The following is a 24,472-nucleotide window of genomic DNA, read 5'->3' on the forward strand; positions in this document are numbered from 1 at the left end:
AATAGCATATAGACTCTTATTCTGATAAAGGCATTGAAATGAATAGCATATAGACTCTTATCCTGATAAAGGCATTGAAATGAATAGCATATAGACTCTTATCCTGATAAAGGCATTGAAATGAATAGCATATAGACTCTTATCCTGATAAAGGCATTGAAATGAGTTGAAATGCATTCAGAAAGTATTCAGACCCCTTGACTTTTTCCACATCTTGTTACGTTGCCGCCTTGTTCTAAAATCGATTAAATAAATACAAATCTAAAGTCTACCCCATAATGACAAATGTACACCAAAAAAAACCACAAAAAAAACGTATTTAAAGTAATCACTTAGATCCGTTGAGACTCGATATTGAGCTCAGGTAAATCCTGTTTCCATTGATCATCCTTAAGATGTTTCCACAACTTTGGAGTCCACCTGTGGTACATTTTTTTGACATGATTTGGAAAGAAACACACTGGTCTATATACGGTCCCACAGTTGACAGTGCATGTCAGAGCAAAAACCAAGCCATGAGGTTGAAGGAATGGTCTCCAGAGCTCCGAGACAGGATTGCGTTGAGGTACAGATCTGGGGAAGGGTACAAAAAAAATGTTCTGCAGCATTGAAGTTCACCAAGAACACAGTGGTCTCCATCAGTCTTAAATGGAAAAAGGTTGGAATCACCAAGACTCTTCCTAGAGCTCTTCCTAGAGCTGGCCGCCAAGCCAAACTGAGCAATCGGGGGAGAAGGGCCTTGGACAGGGAGGTGACCAAGATCCCGATGGTCACGCTGTATGAGCTACAGACTTCCTCTGTGGAGATGGGAGAACCTTCCAGAAGGACAACCCATCTCTGCAGCACTCCACCAAACAGGCCTTTATGGTAGAGTGGCCAGATGGAAGCCACTCCTCACTAAAAATGTCACATGACCGCCTGCTTGGAGTTGGCCAAAAGCCACCTTAAGGACTCAGGCCATGAGAAACAAGATTCTCTGGTCTGATGAAAACAAGATTGAACTCTTTGGCCTGAATGCCAAGTGTCACATCTGGAGGAAACCTGGCATAATCCCTACAGTGAAGCATGGTGGTGGCAGCACCATGCTGTGGGGATGTTTTTCAGTGGAAGGGAATGAGAGACGAGTCAGGATCGAGGGAAATATGAACAGAGCAAAGTACAGAGAGATCCTTGATGAAAACCTGCTCCAGAGTGCTCAGGACCTCAGACTGGGGTGAAGGTTCACCTTCCAAGAGGACAACAACCCTAAGCACACAGCCAAGATAACGCAGGAGTGGCTTCGGGACAAGTCTCTGAATGTCCTTGAGTGGCCCAGCCAGAGCCCGGACTTGAACCTGTGCTGCAAAACTCCACATCCAACCTGACAGAGCTTGAGAGGATCTCAAGAGAAGAATTGGAGAAACACCCCAAATACAGGTGTGCCAAGCTTGTAGCGTCATACCCAAGAAGACTTGAGGCTGTAATCGCTGCTAAAGGTGCTTCAACAAAGTACTGAGTAAAGGGTCTGAACACTGACATGAATGTGATATTTCCATTATATTTTATACCCGTACATTTTATAAATAATATTATAAAAAAATAAAAACATGTTTTTGCTTTTTTAATTGTGGGGTATTGTGTGAAGATTGACAAGAGAAAAAAACTATTTAATCCACTTTAGTACAAAGCTGTACGCTTAGCGTAACGTAGCAAATTGTGAAAAAGTCAAGGGTTCTCAAAACTTTGCGAATGCACAACCCAGAAGCAATTTATTTGTTGTCGCTAAAATTCACCTTCTTTCACAATGACGGTTAAAGAAAAACATTTCAAACAATGTTTTAATACTCACCCACAACTTGGGATAACTGTATTCATCTCAGATTACAGCATTTTGAAATGTGGAGCGATTATTCCAACAAGACGCCAACTGTCACGCTTTCCACCTTTCCAACTCGGTCCAACCACTCATAGTAATGTATAGCTCTGGTCCAGAGCGTTACAGTTCCTCCACTAATAACTCATAGTAATGTATAGCTCTGGTCCAGAGCGTTAGAGTTCCTCCACTAATAACTCATAGTAATGTATAGCTCTGGTCCAGAGTGTTACAGTTCCTCCACTAATAACTCATAGTAATGTATAGCTCTGGTCCAGAGCGTTACAGTTCCTCCACTAATAACTCATAGTAATGTATAGCTCTGGTCCAGAGCGTTACAGTTCCTCCACTAATAACTCATAGTAATGTATAGCTCTGGTCCAGAGCGTTACAGTTCCTCCACTAATAACTCATAGTAATGTATAGCTCTGGTCCAGAGCGTTACAGTTCCTCCACTAATAACTCATAGTAATGTATAGCTCTGGTCCAGAGCGTTAGAGTTCCTCCACTAATAATACATTGGCAAATTGTTGTCGTTACAGGATAGACAAGAGCTAGAGATTGTTCTACAGGGTTTGTCTTGGCTCCGCGACACGAGGTTTGAGTCCCAAATGGCTCACTATTCCCCACAAAGTGCACTACAAAACCCTGGTCAGCACTAGTGTACTATATGGGGCATAAGGTGCCGATAGGGACGTGGGAGAGAGAGGGAGGCCAGCTAAAGATGAATTACTGTTACTGTGTAATGGATTAGAAAAAACAGGAGACATGTTCTCACAGAAACAGTAAGTTTATATAATGTCCGATATACCTCTGGGGTAACACTAGGATATAAACTACTGGAGGTACACTAGGATATAAACTACTGGAGTTACACTATAAAACTACTGGAGTTACACTAGGATATATACTACTGGAGTTACACTAGGATATAAACTACTGGAGTTACACTAGGATATGAACTACTGGAGTTACACTAGGATATAAACTACTGGAGTTACACTAGGATATGAACTACTGGAGTTACACTAGGATATAAACTACTGGAGTTACACTATAAAACTACTGGAGTTACACTATAAACTACTGGAGTTACACTATAAAACTACTGGAGTTACACTATAAACTACTGGAGTTACACTATAAACTACTGGAGTTACACTATAAACTACTGGAGTTACACTAGGATATAAACTACTGGAGTTACACTAGGATATAAACTACTGGAGTTACACTATAAACTACTGGAGTTACACTAGGATATAAACTACTGGAGTTACACTATAAAACTACTGGAGTTACACTATAAACTACTGGAGTTACACTATAAAACTACTGGAGTTACACTATAAACTACTAGAGTTACACTAGGATATAAACTACTGGAGTTACACTATAAACTACTGGAGTTACACTATAAACTACTGGAGTTACACTATAAACTACTAGAGTTACACTAGGATATAAACTACTGGAGTTACACTATAAACTACTAGAGTTACACTATAAACTACTGGAGTTACACTATAAACTACTGGAGTTACACTAGGATATAAACTACTGGAGTTACACTATAAAACTACTGGAGTTACACTATAAACTACTGGAGTTACACTATAAACTACTGGAGTTACACTATAAACTACTGGAGTTACACTATAAACTACTAGAGTTACACTAGGATATAAACTACTGGAGTTACACTATAAACTACTAGAGTTACACTATAAACTACTGGAGTTACACTATAAACTACTGGAGTTACACTAGGATATAAACTACTGGAGTTACACTATAAACTACTGGAGTTACACTATAAACTACTAGAGTTACACTAGGATATAAACGACTGGAGTTACACTATAAACTACTGGAGTTACACTATAAACTACTGGAGTTACACTATAAACTACTGGAGTTACACTATAAACTACTGGAGTTACACTATAAACTACTGGAGTTACACTATAAACTACTAGAGTTACACTATAAACTACTGGAGTTACACTATAAACTACTGGAGTTACACTAGGATATAAACTACTGGAGTTACACTATAAACTACTGGAGTTACACTATAAACTACTGGAGTTACACTAGGATATAAACTACTGGAGTTACACTATAAACTACTGGAGTTACACTATAAACTACTAGAGTTACACTATAAAATACTGGAGTTACACTATAAACTACTGGAGTTACACTAGGATATAAACTACTGGAGTTACACTATAAACTACTGGAGTTACACTATAAACTACTGGAGTTACACTATAAACTACTGGAGTTACACTAGGATATAAACTACTGGAGTTACACTAGGATATAAACTACTGGAATTACACTATAAAACTACTGGAGTTACACTATAAACTACTGGAGTTACACTATAAACTACTAGAGTTACACTATAAACTACTGGAGTTACACTATAAACTACTGGAGTTACACTAGGATATAAACTACTGGAGTTACACTAGGATATAAACTACTGGAGTTACACTATAAACTACTGGAGTTACACTAGTATATAAACTACTGGAGTTACACTAGGATATAAACTACTGGAGTTACACTAGGATATAAACTACTGGAGTTACACTAGGATATAAACTACTGGAGTTACACTAGGATATAAACTACTGGAGTTACACTAGGATATAAACTACTGGAGTTACACTATAAACTACTGGAGTTACACTATAAAACTACTGGAGTTACACTATAAACTACTGGAGTTACACTATAAACTACTAGAGTTACACTATAAACTACTAGAGTTACACTATAAACTACTGGAGTTACACTATAAACTACTGGAGTTACACTAGGATATAAACTACTGGAGTTACACTAGGATATAAACTACTGGAGTTACACTAGGATATAAACTACTGGAGTTACACTATAAACTACTGGAGTTACACTATAAACTACTGGAGTTACACTATAAACTACTGGAGTTACACTAGGATATAAACTACTGGAGTTACACTATAAAACTACTGGAGTTACACTATAAGCTACTGGAGTTACACTAGGATATAACCTACTGGAGTTACACTGTAAAACTACTGGGGTTAAACTATAAACTACTGGAGTTACACTAGGATATAACCTACTGGAGTTACACTAGGATATAAACTACTGGAGTTACACTATAAACTACTGGAGTTACACTATAAACTACTGGAGTTACACTAGGATATAACCTACTGGAGTTACACTAGGATATAACCTACTGGAGGTACACTAGGATATAAACTACTGGAGTTACACTATAAAACTACTGAAGTTACACTAGGATATAAACTACTGGAGTTACTCTCGGATATAAACTACCGGAGTTACACTAGGATATAAACTACTGGAGTTACACTAGGATATAAACTACTGGAGTTACACTATAAACTACTGGAGTTACACTATAAACTACTGGAGTTACACTAGGATATAAACTACTGGAGTTACACTATAAAACTACTGGAGTTACACTAGGATATAAACTACTGGAGTTACACTAGGATATAAACTACTGGAGTTACACTAGTATATAAACTACTGGAGTTACACTATAAACTACTGGAGTTACACTATAAACTACTGGAGTTACACTATAAAACTACTGGAGTTACACTAGGATATAAACTACTGGAGTTACTCTAGGATATAAACTACTGGAGTTACACTATAAACTACTGGAGTTACACTATAAACTACTGGAGTTACACTATAAACTACTGGAGTTACACTAGGATATAAACTACTGGAGTTACTCTAGGATATAAACTACTGGAGTTACACTATAAACTACTGGAGTTACACTAGAATATAAACTACTGGAGTTACACTATAAAACTCCTGGAGATACTCTATAAAACACCTGGAGTTACACTATAAAACTCCTGGAGTTACTCTATAAAACTCCTGGAGTTACACTATAAAACTCCTGGAGTTACTCTATAAACTCCTGGAGTTACTCTATAAAACTCCTGGAGTTACTCTATAAAACTCCTGGAGTTACACTATAAACTCCTGGAGTTACTCTATAAACTCCTGGAGTTGCTCTGTAAAACTCCTGGAGTTACTCTATAAACTATTGGAGTTACACTATAAAACTCCTGGAGTTACACTAGGATATAAACTACTGGAGTTACACTAGGATATAAACTCCTGGAGTTACTCTATAAAACTCCTGGAGTTACTCTATAAAACTCCTGGTGTTACACTATAAAACTCCTGGAGTAACACTATAAACTCCTGGAGTTACACTATAAAACTCCTGGAGTTACACTATAAAACTCCTGGAGTAACACTATAAACTCCTGGAGTTACTCTATAAAACTCCTGGAGTTACACTATAAAACTACTAGAGTTACACTATAAACTCCTGGAGTTACACTATAAAACTCCTGGAGTTACACTATAAACTACTGGAGTTACACTATAAACTACTGGAGTTACACTATAAACTACTGGAGTTACACTAGGATATAAACTACTGGAGTTACACTATAAAACTACTGGAGTTACACTATAAACCACTGGAGTTACACTATAAACTACTGGAGTTACACTAGGATATAAACTACTGGAGTTACACTATAAACTACTGGAGTTACACTATAAACTACTAGAGTTACACTATAAACTACTGGAGTTACACTATAAACTACTGGAGTTATACTAGGATATAAACTACTGGAGTTACACTATAAACTACTGGAGTTACACTATAAACTACTGGAGTTACACTATAAACTACTGGAGTTACACTAGGATATAAACTACTGGAGTTACACTAGGATATGAACTACTGGAGTTACACTATAAAACTACTGGAGTTACACTATAAACTACTGGAGTTACACTATAAACTACTAGAGTTACACTATAAACTACTGGAGTTACACTATAAACTACTGGAGTTACACTAGGATATAAACTACTGGAGTTACACTAGGATATAAACTACTGGAATTACACTAGGCTATAAACTACTGGAGTTACACTAGGATATAAACTACTGGAGTTACACTAGGATATAAACTACTGGAGTTACACTAGGATATAAACTACTGGAGTTACACTATAAACTACTGGAGTTACACTATAAAACTACTGGAGTTACACTATAAACTACTGGAGTTACACTATAAACTGCTAGAGTTACACTATAAACTACTGGAGTTACACTATAAACTACTGGAGTTACAATAGGATATAAACTACTGTAGTTACACTAGGATATAAACTACTGGAGTCACACTAGGATATAAACTACTGGAGTTACACTATAAACTACTGGAGTTACACTATAAACTACTGGAGTTATACTAGGATATAAACTACTGGAGTTACACTATAAACTACTGGAGTTACACTATAAACTACTGGAGTTACACTATAAACTACTGGAGTTACACTAGGATATAAACTACTGGAGTTACACTAGGATATGAACTACTGGAGTTACACTATAAAACTACTGGAGTTACACTATAAACTACTGGAGTTACACTATAAACTACTAGAGTTACACTATAAACTACTGGAGTTACACTATAAACTACTGGAGTTACACTAGGATATAAACTACTGGAGTTACACTAGGATATAAACTACTGGAATTACACTAGGCTATAAACTACTGGAGTTACACTAGGATATAAACTACTGGAGTTACACTAGGATATAAACTACTGGAGTTACACTAGGATATAAACTACTGGAGTTACACTATAAACTACTGGAGTTACACTATAAAACTACTGGAGTTACACTATAAACTACTGGAGTTACACTATAAACTGCTAGAGTTACACTATAAACTACTGGAGTTACACTATAAACTACTGGAGTTACAATAGGATATAAACTACTGTAGTTACACTAGGATATAAACTACTGGAGTTACACTAGGATATAAACTACTGGAGTTACACTATAAACTACTGGAGTTACACTATAAACTACTGGAGTTACACTAGGATATAAACTACTGGAGTTACACTATAAAACTACTGGAGTTACACTATAAACTACTGGAGTTACACTAGGATATAACTTACTGGAGTTACACTGTAAAACTACTGGGGTTAAACTATAAACTACTGGAGTTACACTAGGATATAACCTACTGGAGTTACACTAGGATATAAACTACTGGAGTTACACTATAAACTACTGGAGTTACACTATACACTACTGGAGTTACACTAGGATTTAACCTACTGGAGTTACACTAGGATATAACCTACTGGAGGTACACTAGGATATAAACTACTGGAGTTACACTATAAACTACTGGAGTTACACTAGGATATAAACTACTGGAGTTACACTATAAAACTACTGGAGTTACACTATAAACTACTGGAGTTACACTAGGATATAACTTACTGGAGTTACACTGTAAAACTACTGGGGTTAAACTATAAACTACTGGAGTTACACTAGGATATAACCTACTGGAGTTACACTAGGATATAAACTACTGGAATTACACTAGGCTATAAACTACTGGAGTTACACTAGGATATAAACTACTGGAGTTACACTAGGATATAAACTACTGGAGTTACACTAGGATATAAACTACTGGAGTTACACTATAAACTACTGGAGTTACACTATAAAACTACTGGAGTTACACTATAAACTACTGGAGTTACACTATAAACTGCTAGAGTTACACTATAAACTACTGGAGTTACACTATAAACTACTGGAGTTACAATAGGATATAAACTACTGTAGTTACACTAGGATATAAACTACTGGAGTTACACTAGGATATAAACTACTGGAGTTACACTATAAACTACTGGAGTTACACTATAAACTACTGGAGTTACACTAGGATATAAACTACTGGAGTTACACTATAAAACTACTGGAGTTACACTATAAACTACTGGAGTTACACTAGGATATAACTTACTGGAGTTACACTGTAAAACTACTGGGGTTAAACTATAAACTACTGGAGTTACACTAGGATATAACCTACTGGAGTTACACTAGGATATAAACTACTGGAGTTACACTATAAACTACTGGAGTTACACTATACACTACTGGAGTTACACTAGGATTTAACCTACTGGAGTTACACTAGGATATAACCTACTGGAGGTACACTAGGATATAAACTACTGGAGTTACACTATAAAACTACTGAAGTTACACTAGGATATAAACTACTGGAGTTACTCTTGGATATAAACTACCGGAGTTACACTAGGATATAAACTACTGGAGTTACACTATAAACTACTGGAGTTACACTATAAACTACTGGAGTTACACTAGGATATAAACTACTGGAGTTACACTATAAAACTACTGGAGTTACACTAGGATATAAACTACTGGAGTTACACTAGGATATAAACTACTGGAGTTACACTAGGATATAAACTACTGGAGTTACACTAGGATATAAACTACTGGAGTTACACTATAAACTACTGGAGTTACACTATAAACTACCGGAGTTACACTAGGAGATAAACTACTGGAGTTACACTATAAACTATAGGAGTTACACTATAAAACTCCTGGAGATACTCTATAAAACTCCTGGAGTTACACTATAAAACTCCTGGAGTTACTCTATAAACTACTGGAGTTACTCTATAAAACTCCTGGAGTTACTCTATAAAACTCCTGGAGTTACACTATAAACTACTGGAGTTACTCCATAAACTCCTGGAGTTGCTCTATAAAACTCCTGGAGTTACTCTATAAACTACTGGAGTTACACTATAAAACTCCTGGAGTTACACTAGGATATAAACTTCTGGAGTTACACTATAAACTACTGGAGTTACACTATAAACTACTGGAGTTACACTATAAAACTACTGGAGTTACACTAGGATATAAACTACTGGAGTTACTCTAGGATATAAACTACTGGAGTTACACTATAAACTACTGGAGTTACACTATAAACTACTGGAGTTACACTATAAACTACTGGAGTTACACTAGGATATAAACTACTGGAGTTACTCTAGGATATAAACTACTGGAGTTACACTATAAACTACTGGAGTTACACTAGAATATGAAAAACTGGAGTTACACTATAAAACTCCTGGAGATACTCTATAAAACTCCTGGAGTTACACTATAAAACTCCTGTAGTTACTCTATAAAACTCCTGGAGTTACACTATAAAACTCCTGGAGTTACACTATAAAACTCCTGGAGTTACTCTATAAAACTCCTGGAGTTACACTATAAACTCCTGGAGTTACTCTATAAACTCCTGGAGTTGCTCTATAAGACTCCTGGAGTTACTCTATAAACAATTGGAGTTACACTATAAAACTCCTGGAGTTACACTAGGATATAAACTACTGGAGTTACACTAGGATATAAACTCCTGGAGTTACTCTATAAAACTCCTGGAGTTACTCTATAAAACTCCTGGAGTTACACTATAAAACTCCTGGAGTAACACTATAAACTCCTGGAGTTACTCTATAAAACTCCTGGAGTTACACTATAAAACTACTAGAGTTACACTATAAACTCCTGGAGTTACACTATAAAACTCCTGGAGTTACACTATAAACTACTGGAGTTACACTATAAACTACTGGAGTTACACTATAAACTACTGGAGTTACACTAGGATATAAACTACTGGAGTTACACTATAAAACTACTGGAGTTACACTATAAACTACTGGAGTTACACTATAAAACTCCTGGAGTTACACTATAAACTACTGGAGTTACACTATAAACTACTGGAGTTACACTAGGATATAAAGTCCTGGAGTAACACTATAAACTCCTGGAGTTACTCTATAAAACTCCTGGAGTTACACTATAAAACTACTAGAGTTACACTATAAACTCCTGGAGTTACACTATAAAACTCCTGGAGTTACACTATAAACTACTGGAGTTACACTATAAACTACTGGAGTTACACTATAAACTACTGTAGTTACACTAGGATATAAACTACTGGAGTTACACTATAAAACTACTGGAGTTACACTAGGATATAAACTATTGGAGTTACACTATAAACTACTGGAGTTACACTATAAAACTACTGGAGTTACACTAGGATATAAACTACTGGAGTTACACTATAAACTACTGGAGTTACACTATAAACTACTAGAGTTACACTATAAAACTACTGGAGTTACACTATAAACTACTGGAGTTACACTAGGATATAAACTACTGGAGTTACACTATAAAACTACTAGAGTTACTCTATAAACTACTGGAGTTACACTAGGATATAAACTACTGGAGTTACACTAGGATATAAACTACTGGAGTTACACTATAAACTACTGGAGTTACACTATAAACTACTGGAGTTACACTATAAACTACTGGAGTTACACTATAAACTACTGGAGTTACACTATAAACTACTGGAGTTACACTAGGATATAAACTACTGGAGTTACACTATAAAACTACTAGAGTTACTCTATAAACTCCTGGAGTTACACTATAAACTACTGGAGTTACACTAGGATATAAACTACTGGAGTTACACTAGGATATAAACTACTGGAGTTACACTAGGATATAAACTACTCGAGTTACTCTATAAAAATACTGAAGTTACACTAGGATATAAACTACTGCAGTTACTCTATAAAACTACTGTAGTTACTCTATAAATCTCGTATTTATGTCCAATAATCATGTTGTAAAGGAATCTTTTCGTTGTATATTTGACTGCTCAGGTGGTAATAGCTCTAATTCAATGTGCTCTTCATTCCTCTTTCCTGTTCCATTAGAACCACTGTCAACATCACTGACTGTAGCAGAGCTGTGGTTTACTGCAGGACTGTTTCAATCAGTAATCCACTGTTGGTGCTTCAGTGGCTTTCTGTCCTGGATGTAAAAGTACATAGTAAATACTTAAAACCTCCATCACCCTTATGCAGTCTATCACTGTGTCCCAATGGAACCCTGCACGACTTTAGACCAGAGACCTATTCCCTATATAGGGCACTGCTTTAGACCAGGGACCTATTCCCTATATAGTACACAACTATAGACCAGAGCCCTATTCCCTATATATAGTGCACTACTTTTTGACCAGAGCCCTATTCCCTACATAGTGCATTACTTTTTGACCAGAGCCCTATTCCCTATATAGTGCATTACTTTTTGACCAGAGCCCTATTCCCTACATAGTGCATTACTTTTTGACCAGAGCCCTATTCCCTACATAGTGCATTACTTTTTGACCAGAGCCCTATTCCCTACATAGTGCATAACTTTTTGACCAGAGCCCTATTCCATTAATAGAGCACTACCTTTTGACCAGAGCCCTATTCCCTACATAGTGCATAACTTTTTGACCAGAGCCCTATTCCATTAATAGAGCACTACCTTTTGACCAGAGCCCTATTCCCTATATAGTGCACAACTGGGCCCTGCTCAAAATCAGTGCACATTAATAAGGAGATAGGGTATGGTTTGGGACGCCGGGTAGGTTTATATGACCTGCAGGGTTCATAGAGGAGGTCTCGGGCTTCCTGTAAAGCACAGATGAGATGAGCACAGCGGAAGGCGAAACTTTATTGGAGTAAAGTGGCCATCTGCTGATTGGCTAAAAGGGCAGAGGTGAATGTTTATGGACTCAATAAACCCAACGCCACGGTCTATCTATTGATTACACTATGATGACTAAAAACACTTCACATAGTGGAACCACAGCCCTTTGAGTTGGCTTAATTCAAACGGTCCATTTGACAAGTCCCCCTTCTGACATGTCCCCCTTCTGACATGTCCCCCTTCACACATGTCCCCCTTCTGACATGTTCCCCTTCTGACATGTCCCCCTTCTGACATGTCCCCCTTCTGACATGTCCCCTTTCTGACATGTCCCCCTTCTGACATGTCCCCCTTCTGACATGTTCCCCTTCTGACATGTCCCCCTTCTCACATGTCCCCCTTCTGACATGTCCCCCTTCTGACATGTCCCCCTTCTGACATGTTCCCCTTCTGACATGTCCCCCTTCTGACATGTCCCCCTTCTGACATGTCCCCCTTCTGGCATGTCCCCCTTCTCACATGTCCCCCTTCTGACATGTCCCCCTTCTGACATGTCCCCCTTCACACATGTCCCCCTTCTGACATGTCCCCCTTCTGACATGTCCCCCTTCTGACATGTCCCCCTTCTGACATGTCCCCCTTCTTACAAATCCCCCTTCTGACATGTCCCCCTTCTGACATGTCCCCCTTCTGACATGTCCCCCTTCTGACATGTCCCCCTTCTTACAAATCCCCCTTCTGACATGTCCCCCTTCTGACAAATCCCCCTTCTGACATGTCCCCCTTCTGACATGTCCCCCTTCTGACATGTCCCCCTTCTTACAAATCCCCCTTCTGACATGTTCCCCTTCTGACATGTCCCCCTTCTGACATGTCCCCCTTCTGACATGTCCCCCTTCTGACATGTCCCCCTTCTGACAAGTCCCCCTTCTGACAAGTCCCCCTTCTGACATGTCCCCCTTCTGACATGTCCCCCTTCTTACAAATCCCTCTTCTGACATGTCCCCCTTCTGACATGTCCCCCTTCTGACATGTCCCCCTTCTGACATGTCCCCATTCTGACATGTCCCCCTTCTGACATGTCCCCCTTCTGACATGTCCTCCTTCTTACAAATCCCCCTTCTGACATGTCCCCCTTCTGACATGTCCCCCTTCTGACATGTCCCCCTTCTCACATGTCCCCCTTCTGACATGTCCCCCTTCTGACATGTCCCCCTTCTGACATGTCCCCCTTCTGACATGTCCCCTTCTCACATGTCCCCCTTCTGACATGTCCCCCTTCTGACATGTCCTCCTTCTTACAAATCCCCCTTCTGACATGTCCCCCTTCTGACATGTCCCCCTTCTGGGGAGTACCGGATTACATGTGCTTGCTTTTCAGTTCAGAAGGATGTTTGTGAAAAACTAATGTTTGACTCTTCTCTGTTTTCTCAACGACATTCAAATCAGCATTGAAAAAAGGTGCAAGTTTAAATTTGTTCCACCCCGAGCGAGTCTGACCACAAGTCAGAGACCACTGTGATGGCACACCAAATGATGACCACCAATCAGAGACCACTATGATGACACCCCAAATGATGACCACCAATCAGAGACCACTTTGATGACACAACAAATGTGTTTGGAGCAGGATAAGGATTTTGTAGGCTACAGTCCAAGCTATTTCATTCAACTGCTGTCGGCATCCAAAGATTATCCAACTTGAATAAACGCTTGGAGGTAAAGATGACAGTTTGTCACGTTCTGACCTTAGTTCTTTTGTTATGTCTTTGTTTTAGGTTGGTCGGGGCGTGAGTTGGGGTGGGTTGTCTATGTTCGTTTTTCTATGTTGTGTTTTGCGTTTGGCCTGGTATGGTTCTCAATCAGAGGCAGGTGTCGTTCGTTGTCTCTGATTGAGAATCATACTTAGGTAGCCTTTTTCCCACCTGTGTTTCGTGGGAGATTGTTTTCTGTCTTTGTGTATGTCACCAGACAAGACTGTTTCGGTTTCGTTCGTTCACTTTGCTGTTTTTGTTCAGTGTTCAATTTCTTTATTAAAAAGATAGACACTTACCACGTTGCGCATTGGTCCTCACCTTCTTCCACCGCCAACGGCCATTACAGAATCACCCACCGCCAAAGGACCAAGCAGCGTGGTATCGGGCAGCAGCAGAAATCTCGGGACTCATGGACATGGGAGGAGATTCTGGATGGCAAGGGACCCTGAGCACAGGCTGGGGAATATCACCACCCCAAAGCAGAGCTGGAGGCAGCGAAAGCTGAGCGGAGGTGGTATGAGGAGGCAGCACGGCAGTAAGTCTGGGGAATATCACCACCCCAAAGCAGAGCTGGAGGCAGCGAAAGCTGAGCGGAGGTGGTATGAGGAGGCAGCACGGCAGCAAGGCTGGGACGAGAGGCAGCCTCAAATATTTATTGGGAGGGGCACACGGGGAGTGTGGCTAAGTCAGGTAGGAGACCTGAGCCAACTCCCCGTGCTTACCGTGGAGAGAGGTGGACCGGGGAGGCATAACTACAGACTCATGGCTCCTAAGTTGCCCCTCAATATAACTACAAAGACTCATGACTCCTGTGTTTCCCCTCAATATAACTACAGAATCTCATTGGTGTCATTTGGGATGTGTATCCTCACCCATCGGTCTGTTATTCAGATCAGTTTCCATCTGGGATGTGTATCCTCACCCATCAGTCTGTTATTCAGATCAGTTTCCATCTGGGATGTGTATCCTCACCCATCGGTCTGTTATTCAGATCAGTTTCCATCTGGGATGTGTATCCTCACCCATCAGTCTGTTATTCAGATCAGTTTCCATCTGGGATGTGTATCCTCACCCATCGGTCTGTTATTCAGATCAGTTTCCATCTGGGATGTGTGTCCTCACCCATCAGTCTGTTATACAGATTAGTTACCATTTGGGATGTGTCCTCACCCATCAGTCTGTTATACAGATTAGGGTGCCATTTGGGATGTGTGTCCTCACCCATCAGTCTGTTATACAGATTCACCAGCAGGTGTCAGTGCTGCACTTCACATGACAGTGACTGGCTGTGTTCCTAGTGTCATCTCTTCCCCTATCAGATCAGGTGTGTGTGTGTGTGTGTGTGTGTGTGTGTGTGTGTGTGTGTGTGTGTGTGTGTGTGTGTGTGTGTGTGTGTGTACTAGTATTAGCGGACCGTCTGTAATGAAGGAAAAACATTTTTTTCAGCATCTCCACTACGAAGGTAGTTGTATAATTAAGAACAGTATCTTTCAGAATTCAATAGTTTTACTTGTTAGGAGTTGTTCACTACAGAGCAAAGCAGAGGTCTAGTGTCTGTCTGGAGTGGCTCTACTATTGATGAAGAAAGAACAGTCACCCAGGGTTTCAGCTAGTTAGTCTGGAGTGGTTCCACTATTGATGAAGAAAGAACAGTCACCCAGGGTTTCAGCTGGTTCAGCTGGTTAGTCTGGAGTGGCTCTACTATTGATGAAGAAAGAACAGTCACCCAGGGTTTCAGCTGGTTCAGCTGGTTAGTCTGGAGTGGCTCTACTATTGATGAAGAAAGAACAGTCACCCAGGGTTTCAGCTGGTTCAGCTGGTTAGTCTGGAGTGGCTCTACTATTGATGAAGAAAGAACAGTCACCCAGGGTTTCAGCTGGTTAGTCTGAAGTGGCTCTACTATTGATGAAGAAAGAACAGTCACCCAGGGTTTCAGCTGGTTCAGCTGGTTAGTCTGGAGTGGCTCTACTATTGATGAAGAAAGAACAGTCACCCAGGGTTTCAGCTGGTTCAGCTGGTTAGTCTGTAGTGGCTCTACTATTGATGAAGAAAGAACAGTCACCCAGGGTTTCAGCTGGTTAGTCTGGAGTGGCTCTACTATTGATGAAGAAAGAACAGTCACCCAGGGTTTCAGCTGGTTCAGCTGGTTAGTCTGGAGTGGCTCTACTATGGATGAAGAAAGAACAGTCACCCAGGGTTTCAGCTGGTTCAGCTGGTTAGTCTGGAGTGGCTCTACTATTGATGAAGAAAGAACAGTCACCCAGGGCTTCAGCTGGTTCAGCTGGTTAGTCTGGTAGAAAACCCCTTCAGCTGGTTAGTCTGGTAGAAAACCCCTTCAGCTGGTTCAGCTGGTTAGTCTGGTAGAAAACCCCTTCAGCTGGTTAGTCTGGTAGCAAACCCCTTCAGCTGGTTCAGCTGGTTAGTCTGGTAGCAAACCCCTTCAGCTGGTTAGTCTGGTAGAAAACCCATTCAGCTGGTTCAGCTGGTTAGTCTGGTAGCAAACCCCTTCAGCTGGTTCAGCTGGTTAGTCTGGTAGAAAACCCCTTCAGCTGGTTAGTCTGGTAGTAAACCCCTTCAGCTGGTTAGTCTGGTAGCAAACCCCTTCAGCTGGTTCATCTGGTTAGTCTGGTAGCAAACCCCTTCAGCTGGTTAGTCTGGTAGAAAACCCCTTCAGCTGGTTAGTCTGGTAGCAAACCCCTTCAGCTGGTTAGTCTGGTAGTAAACCCCTTCAGCTGGTTCAGCTGGTTAGTCTGGTAGCAAACCCCTTCAGCTGGTTAGTCTGGTAGAAAACCCCTTCAGCTGGTTAGTCTGGTAGTAAACCCCTTCAGCTGGTTCAGCTGGTTAGTCTGGTAGCAAACCCCTTCAGCTGGTTAGTCTGGTAGTAAACCCCTTCAGCTGGTTCAGCTGGTTAGTCTGGTAGAAAACCCCTTCAGCTGGTTCAGCTGGTTAGTCTGGTAGTAAACCCCTTCAGCTGGTTCAGCTGGTTAGTCTGGTAGCAAACCCCTTCAGCTGGTTAGTCTGGTAGCAAACCCCTTCAGCTGGTTCAGCTGGTTAGTCTGGTAGCAAACCCCTTCAGCTGGTTCAGCTGGTTAGTCTGGTAGAAAACCCCTTCAGCTGGTTAGTCTGATAGCAAACCCCTTCAGCTGGTTAGTCTGGTAGCAAACCCCTTCAGCTGGTTCAGCTGGTTAGTCTGGTAGAAAACCCCTTCAGCTGGTTAAGCTGGTTAGTCTGGTAGTAAACCCCTTCAGCTGGTTCAGCTGGTTAGTCTGGTAGCAAACCCCTTCAGCTGGTTCAGCTGGTTAGTCTGGTAGCAAACCCCTTCAGCTGGTTCAGCTGGTTAGTCTGGTAGAAAACCCCTTCAGCTGATTCAGCTGGTTAGTCTGGTAGCAAACCCCTTCAGCTGGTTAGTCTGGTAGAAAACCCCTTCAGCTGGTTCAGCTGGTTAGTCTGGTAGCAAACCCCTTCAGCTGGTTAGTCTGGTAGAAAACCCCTTCAGCTGGTTCAGCTGGTTAGTCTGGTAGAAAACCCCTTCAGCTGGTTCAGCTGGTTAGTCTGGTAGAAAACCCCTTCAGCTGGTTCAGCTGGTTAGTCTGGTAGAAAACCCCTTCAGCTGGTTAGTCTGGTAGCAAACCCCTTCAGCTGGTTAGTCTGGTAGAAAACCCCTTCAGCTGGTTCAGCTGGTTAGTCTGGTAGCAAACCCCTTCAGCTGGTTAGTCTGGTAGCAAACCCCTTCAGCTGGTTCAGCTGGTTAGTCTGGTAGCAAACCCCTTCAGCTGGTTAGTCTGGTAGAAAACCCCTTCAGCTGGTTCAGCTGGTTAGTCTGGTAGAAAACCCCTTCAGCTGGTTCAGCTGGTTAGTCTGGTAGAAAACCCCTTCAGCTGGTTCAGCTGGTTAGTCTGGTAGAAAACCCCTTCAGCTGGTTCAGCTAGTTAGTCTGGTAGAAAACCCCTTCAGCTGGTTAGTCTGGTAGCAAACCCCTTCAGCTGGTTAGTCTGGTAGCAAAACCCTTCAGCTGGTTAGTCTGGTAGCAAACCCCTTCAGCTGGTTAGTCTGGTAGCAAACCCCTTCAGCTGGTTAGTCTGGTAGCAAACCCCTTCAGCTGGTTCAGCTGGTTAGTCTGGCAGCAAACCCCTTCAGCTGGTTCAGCTGGTTAGTCTGGCAGCAAACCCCTTCAGCTGGTTCAGCTGGTTAGTTTGGTAGCAAACCCCTTCAGCTGGTTAGTCTGGTAGTAAACCCCTTCAGCTGGTTCAGCTGGTTAGTCTGGTAGAAACCCCCTTCAGCTGGTTGGTCTGGTAGAAAACCCCTTCAGCTGGTTAGTCTGGTAGAAAACCCCTTCAGCTGGTTAGTCTGGTAGAAAACCCCTTCAGCTGGTTCAGCTGGTTAGTCTGGTAGCAAACCCCTTCAGCTGGTTCAGCTGGTTAGTCTGGTAGAAAACCCCTTCAGCTGGTTAGTCTGGTAGAAAACCCCTTCAGCTGGTTAGTCTGGTAGAAAACCCCTTCAGCTGGTTAGTCTGGTAGCAAACCCCTTCAGCTGGTTAGTCTGGTAGCAAACCCCTTCAGCTGGTTAGTTTGGTAGCAAACCCCTTCAGCTGGTTCAGCTGGTTAGTCTGGTAGCAAACCCCTTCAGCTGGTTCAGCTGGTTAGTCTGGTAGAAAACCCCTTCAGCTGGTTAGTCTGGTAGTAAACCCCTTCAGCTGGTTAGTCTGGTAGCAAACCCCTTCAGCTGGTTCATCTGGTTAGTCTGGTAGCAAACCCCTTCAGCTGGTTAGTCTGGTAGAAAACCCATTCAGCTGGTTCAGCTGGTTAGTCTGGTAGCAAACCCCTTCAGCTGGTTCAGCTGGTTAGTCTGGTAGAAAACCCCTTCAGCTGGTTAGTCTGGTAGTAAACCCCTTCAGCTGGTTAGTCTGGTAGCAAACCCCTTCAGCTGGTTCATCTGGTTAGTCTGGTAGCAAACCCCTTCAGCTGGTTAGTCTGGTAGAAAACCCCTTCAGCTGGTTAGTCTGGTAGCAAACCCCTTCAGCTGGTTAGTCTGGTAGTAAACCCCTTCAGCTGGTTCAGCTGGTTAGTCTGGTAGCAAACCCCTTCAGCTGGTTAGTCTGGTAGAAAACCCCTTCAGCTGGTTAGTCTGGTAGTAAACCCCTTCAGCTGGTTCAGCTGGTTAGTCTGGTAGCAAACCCCTTCAGCTGGTTAGTCTGGTAGTAAACCCCTTCAGCTGGTTCAGCTGGTTAGTCTGGTAGAAAACCCCTTCAGCTGGTTCAGCTGGTTAGTCTGGTAGTAAACCCCTTCAGCTGGTTCAGCTGGTTAGTCTGGTAGCAAACCCCTTCAGCTGGTTAGTCTGGTAGCAAACCCCTTCAGCTGGTTCAGCTGGTTAGTCTGGTAGCAAACCCCTTCAGCTGGTTCAGCTGGTTAGTCTGGTAGAAAACCCCTTCAGCTGGTTAGTCTGATAGCAAACCACTTCAGCTGGTTCAGCTGGTTAGTCTGGTAGCAAACCCCTTCAGCTGGTTCAGCTGGTTAGTCTGGTAGAAAACCCCTTCAGCTGGTTCAGCTGGTTAGTCTGGTAGTAAACCCCTTCAGCTGGTTCAGCTGGTTAGTCTGGTAGCAAACCCCTTCAGCTGGTTCAGCTGGTTAGTCTGGTAGCAAACCCCTTCAGCTGGTTCAGCTGGTTAGTCTGGTAGAAAACCCCTTCAGCTGATTCAGCTGGTTAGTCTGGTAGCAAACCCCTTCAGCTGGTTAGTCTGGTAGAAAACCCCTTCAGCTGGTTCAGCTGGTTAGTCTGGTAGCAAACCCCTTCAGCTGGTTAGTCTGGTAGAAAACCCCTTCAGCTGGTTCAGCTGGTTAGTCTGGTAGAAAACCCCTTCAGCTGGTTCAGCTGGTTAGTCTGGTAGAAAACCCCTTCAGCTGGTTCAGCTGGTTAGTCTGGTAGAAAACCCCTTCAGCTGGTTAGTCTGGTAGCAAACCCCTTCAGCTGGTTAGTCTGGTAGAAAACCCCTTCAGCTGGTTCAGCTGGTTAGTCTGGTAGCAAACCCCTTCAGCTGGTTAGTCTGGTAGCAAACCCCTTCAGCTGGTTCAGCTGGTTAGTCTGGTAGCAAACCCCTTCAGCTGGTTAGTCTGGTAGAAAACCCCTTCAGCTGGTTCAGCTGGTTAGTCTGGTAGAAAACCCCTTCAGCTGGTTCAGCTGGTTAGTCTGGTAGAAAACCCCTTCAGCTGGTTCAGCTGGTTAGTCTGGTAGAAAACCCCTTCAGCTGGTTCAGCTAGTTAGTCTGGTAGAAAACCCCTTCAGCTGGTTAGTCTGGTAGCAAACCCCTTCAGCTGGTTAGTCTGGTAGCAAAACCCTTCAGCTGGTTAGTCTGGTAGCAAACCCCTTCAGCTGGTTAGTCTGGTAGCAAACCCCTTCAGCTGGTTAGTCTGGTAGCAAACCCCTTCAGCTGGTTCAGCTGGTTAGTCTGGCAGCAAACCCCTTCAGCTGGTTCAGCTGGTTAGTCTGGCAGCAAACCCCTTCAGCTGGTTCAGCTGGTTAGTTTGGTAGCAAACCCCTTCAGCTGGTTAGTCTGGTAGTAAACCCCTTCAGCTGGTTCAGCTGGTTAGTCTGGTAGAAACCCCCTTCAGCTGGTTGGTCTGGTAGAAAACCCCTTCAGCTGGTTAGTCTGGTAGAAAACCCCTTCAGCTGGTTAGTCTGGTAGAAAACCCCTTCAGCTGGTTCAGCTGGTTAGTCTGGTAGCAAACCCCTTCAGCTGGTTCAGCTGGTTAGTCTGGTAGAAAACCCCTTCAGCTGGTTAGTCTGGTAGAAAACCCCTTCAGCTGGTTAGTCTGGTAGAAAACCCCTTCAGCTGGTTAGTCTGGTAGCAAACCCCTTCAGCTGGTTAGTCTGGTAGCAAACCCCTTCAGCTGGTTAGTTTGGTAGCAAACCCCTTCAGCTGGTTCAGCTGGTTAGTCTGGTAGCAAACCCCTTCAGCTGGTTCAGCTGGTTAGTCTGGTAGCAAACCCCTTCAGCTGGTTCAGCTGGTTAGTCTGGTAGAAAACCCCTTCAGCTGGTTAGTCTGGTAGAAAACCCCTTCAGCTGGTTAGTCTGGTAGCAAACCCCTTCAGCTGGTTCAGCTGGTTAGTCTGGTAGTCTCTACCTCCCTGTTCTCCTAACCAGGGATGACTATACCTCCCTGTTCAACTAACCAGGGATGACTCTACCTCCCTGTTCTACTGGCCAGGGATGACTTCCCTCCCTGTTCTCCTAACCAGGGATAACTTTACCTCCCTGTTCTCCTAACCAGGGATGACTCTACCTCCCTGTTCTCCTAACCAGGGATGACTCTACCTCCCTGTTCTCCTAACCAGGGATGACTATACCTCCCTGTTCTCCTAACCAGGGATGACTCGACCTCCCTGTTCTCCAGCCCCTGCCTCCTCCTACCTCCCTGTTCTTCAGCCCCTGCCTCCTCCTACCTCCCTATTCTCCAGCCCCTGCCTCCTCCTTCCTCCCTGTTCTCCAGCCCCTGCCTCCTCCTACCTCCCTGTTCTCCAGCCCCTGCCTCCCCCCACCTCCCTGTTCTCCAGTCATCAAATCAAATGTATTTATAAAGCCCTTCTTACACCAGCTGATATATCAAAGTGCTGTACAGAAACCCAGCCTAAAACCCCAAACAGCAAGCAATGCAGGTGTAGAAGCACGGTGGCTAGGAAAAACTCCCTAGAAAGGCCAGAAACGAGGAAGAAACCTAGAGAGGAACCGGGCTATGAGGGGTGCCCAGTCCTCTTCTGGCTGTGCCGGGTGGAGATTATAACAGAACATGGCCAAGATGTTCAAATGTTCATAAATAACCAGAATGGTCAAATAATAATAATCACAGTTTGAGTTGAGTTTGAGTTTATTTTTTATTTTTACAGGGACAGTGCACATTAATCAACGTTTCAGTAAAAGTGCCGGTTTTAGCCAGCCGGGTAATTTTCAACCGCAGTCCCTGGGCAGGTTATTAAAAACAATTACAATATAGACAATAGCAGCATAGAACAAGCAAGACATAGCAACATAGGACAAGCAAGACATAGCATACAGACAGAGCAACATAGGACAAGCATGATGTAGCATACAGACAGAGCAACATAAACAAAAAGCAGCAAGACAAAATTCATAAAAGCAACAAAGTGTTTCCACACCTCACAAGCTACAGACAACAGACAACATGGAAAGCGGCAACACACAGCTAGGGACCATGTTCACAAATCTGATTGACCTTTAGCCATGTCTTCAAGCATTTTGTGAAAGTGTGATATGTGGTGCAATTATGTGTCTGATGGCAGTGTATTCCAGACATGGGAAGCTCTCACAGAGAATGCAGATTTACTAAAGGTGCTTTTCCTTAGGGTAACTATACAGTCACCTCTCATGGCAGACCTTGTGGATCTGCTGCCATATGTCTGGGTTTTCTGTTTAACAAAAATATTGAGTGGAGGGGGAGCCAGGCCATTAAGGATCTTGAATACAAGACATGCGTCGGTGTATTGCACAAGATTTTCCCAACTCATGCTTTCTAAGAATGTGACAATGATGATGGCTATTGGGCTTCCTATCAAGCACTTTGAGAGCCTGTTTGTAGACAGACTGAATAGGTTTTAATGTTGTACAGCAAGCTTGGGCCCAACTAGTCAAGCAGTATGTTAAGTGGGGGAGTATCATAGTATCATAGATTTGAAGTACAGTTTTGCTAGTTGTTGTCGAGGGTGCAACAAGTCAGCACCTCAGGAGTAAATGTCATTTGGCTTTTCATAGCCGATCATTAAGAGTATCTCTACCGTTCCTGCTGTCTCTAGAGAGTTGAAAACAGCAGGTCTGGGACAGGTAGCACGTCCGGTGAACAGGTCAGGGTTCCATAGCTGCAGGCAGAACAGTTGAAACTGGAGCAGCAGCACGGCCAGGTGGACTGTGGACAGCAGTCCTGAGGCATGGTCCTAGGGCTCAGGTCCTCCGAGAGAGAGAAAGAAAGAAAGAAAGAGAATTAGAGAGAGCACATTTAAATTCACACAGGACAACGGATAAGACAGGAGAAGTACTCCAGATATATCAAACTGACCCTAGCCCCACGACACAAACTACTGCAGCATAAATACTGGAGGCTGAGACAGGAGGGGTCAGAAGACACTGTGGCCCCATCCGATGATACCCCCGGAGAGGACCAAACATGAAGGATATAACCCCACCCACTTTGCCAAAGCACAGCCCCCACACCACTAGAGGGATATCTTCAACCACCAACTTACCATCCTGAGACAAGGCCGAGTATAGCCCACAAAGATCTCCGCCACGGCACAACCCAAAGGGGGGTGGGCGCCAACCCAGACAGGAAGATCACGTCAGTGACTCAACCCACTCAAGTGATGCACCCCTCCTAGGGACGGTATGAAAGAGCCCTAGTAAGCCAGTGACTCAGCCCCTGTAATAGGCCCCTTGTAGGTTAGCAGTAAAACCTTGAAATCAGCCATGCCTTAAAAGGAAGTAAGTGTAGGGAGGCTAGCACTGGAGTAATATGATACCATTTTTTGGTGCTAGTCAGGATTCTAGCAGCCGTATTTAGCACAAACTGAAGTTTATTTAGTGCTTTATCCGGGTAGCCGGAAGTAGAGCATTGCAGTAGTCTAACCTAGAAGTAACAAAAGCATGGATAAATTTTTCTGCATAATTTTTGGACAGAAAGTTTCTGATTTTTATATATATGTTTATGATATGTTCTTCAAAAGAGAGATCAGGGTCCAGAGTAACGCCGAGGTCCTTCACAGTTTTATTTGAGACGACTGTACAACCATCAAGTTTAATTGTCAGATTCAACAGAATATCTCTTTGTTTCTTGGGACCTAGAACAAGCATCTCTGTTTTGTTCGAGTTTAAAAGTAGAAAGTTTGCAGCCATCCACTTCCTTACGTCTGAAACACAGTCCCTGCCTCCTCCTACCTCCCTGTTCTCCAGCCCCTGTGTCCTCCAATCAGACGGAGTGTTGAGTCTCTGTTCCTCCTCCCATAATGTGTATTGTCTCAGGGAGGCAGTAGTAGTAGTAGTTGAGACCCACAGAGGAATGTGTTGTGCATCGTAGTAGATCTATCTCTAGTTGATGATTTCTGCTGCTATCAGGTGAGTCTTGTTGACGCCAGCTGTGTCAGAGGAGAGGAATTTATGTCTTAGGGTTTCAAGTTTAGTCAGTGGGTCTGGAAATGGTGTGTTATTATGAGAGGCGGTAGAACAGTAGAACAGAACAGAAGAGGACAGTAGAACAGTAGAACAGAACAGTAGAGGACAGTAGAACAGAACAGAAGAGGACATT

The 24,472-nt window shown here is 42.6% G+C and overlaps 1 protein-coding gene across 4 annotated transcripts in view; it reads left to right on the top strand.

Moving 5' to 3' along the window:
• The window catches only part of LOC110510393 (b(0,+)-type amino acid transporter 1-like), a 103,087-nt gene that overhangs the window by 45,805 nt on the left and 32,810 nt on the right, over window positions 1-24,472 (top strand). For 3 of the 4 annotated variants that reach the window (XM_090222011.1, XM_090222013.1, XM_090222015.1), the window contains exon 1: window positions 24,185-24,282. The exons of the other annotated variant lie outside the window; for it this stretch is intronic. The gene's annotated coding sequence lies outside the window, so the exon portion shown is untranslated. Of the gene's footprint in view, window positions 1-24,184; window positions 24,283-24,472 lie in introns of those variants that run through there. 4 annotated transcript variants of the gene reach the window in all.

This window comes from Oncorhynchus mykiss, chromosome 26, assembly GCF_057628025.1.
Source record: "Oncorhynchus mykiss isolate SJ-2025 chromosome 26, ASM5762802v1, whole genome shotgun sequence".
Lineage (NCBI taxonomy): Eukaryota > Metazoa > Chordata > Actinopteri > Salmoniformes > Salmonidae > Oncorhynchus > Oncorhynchus mykiss.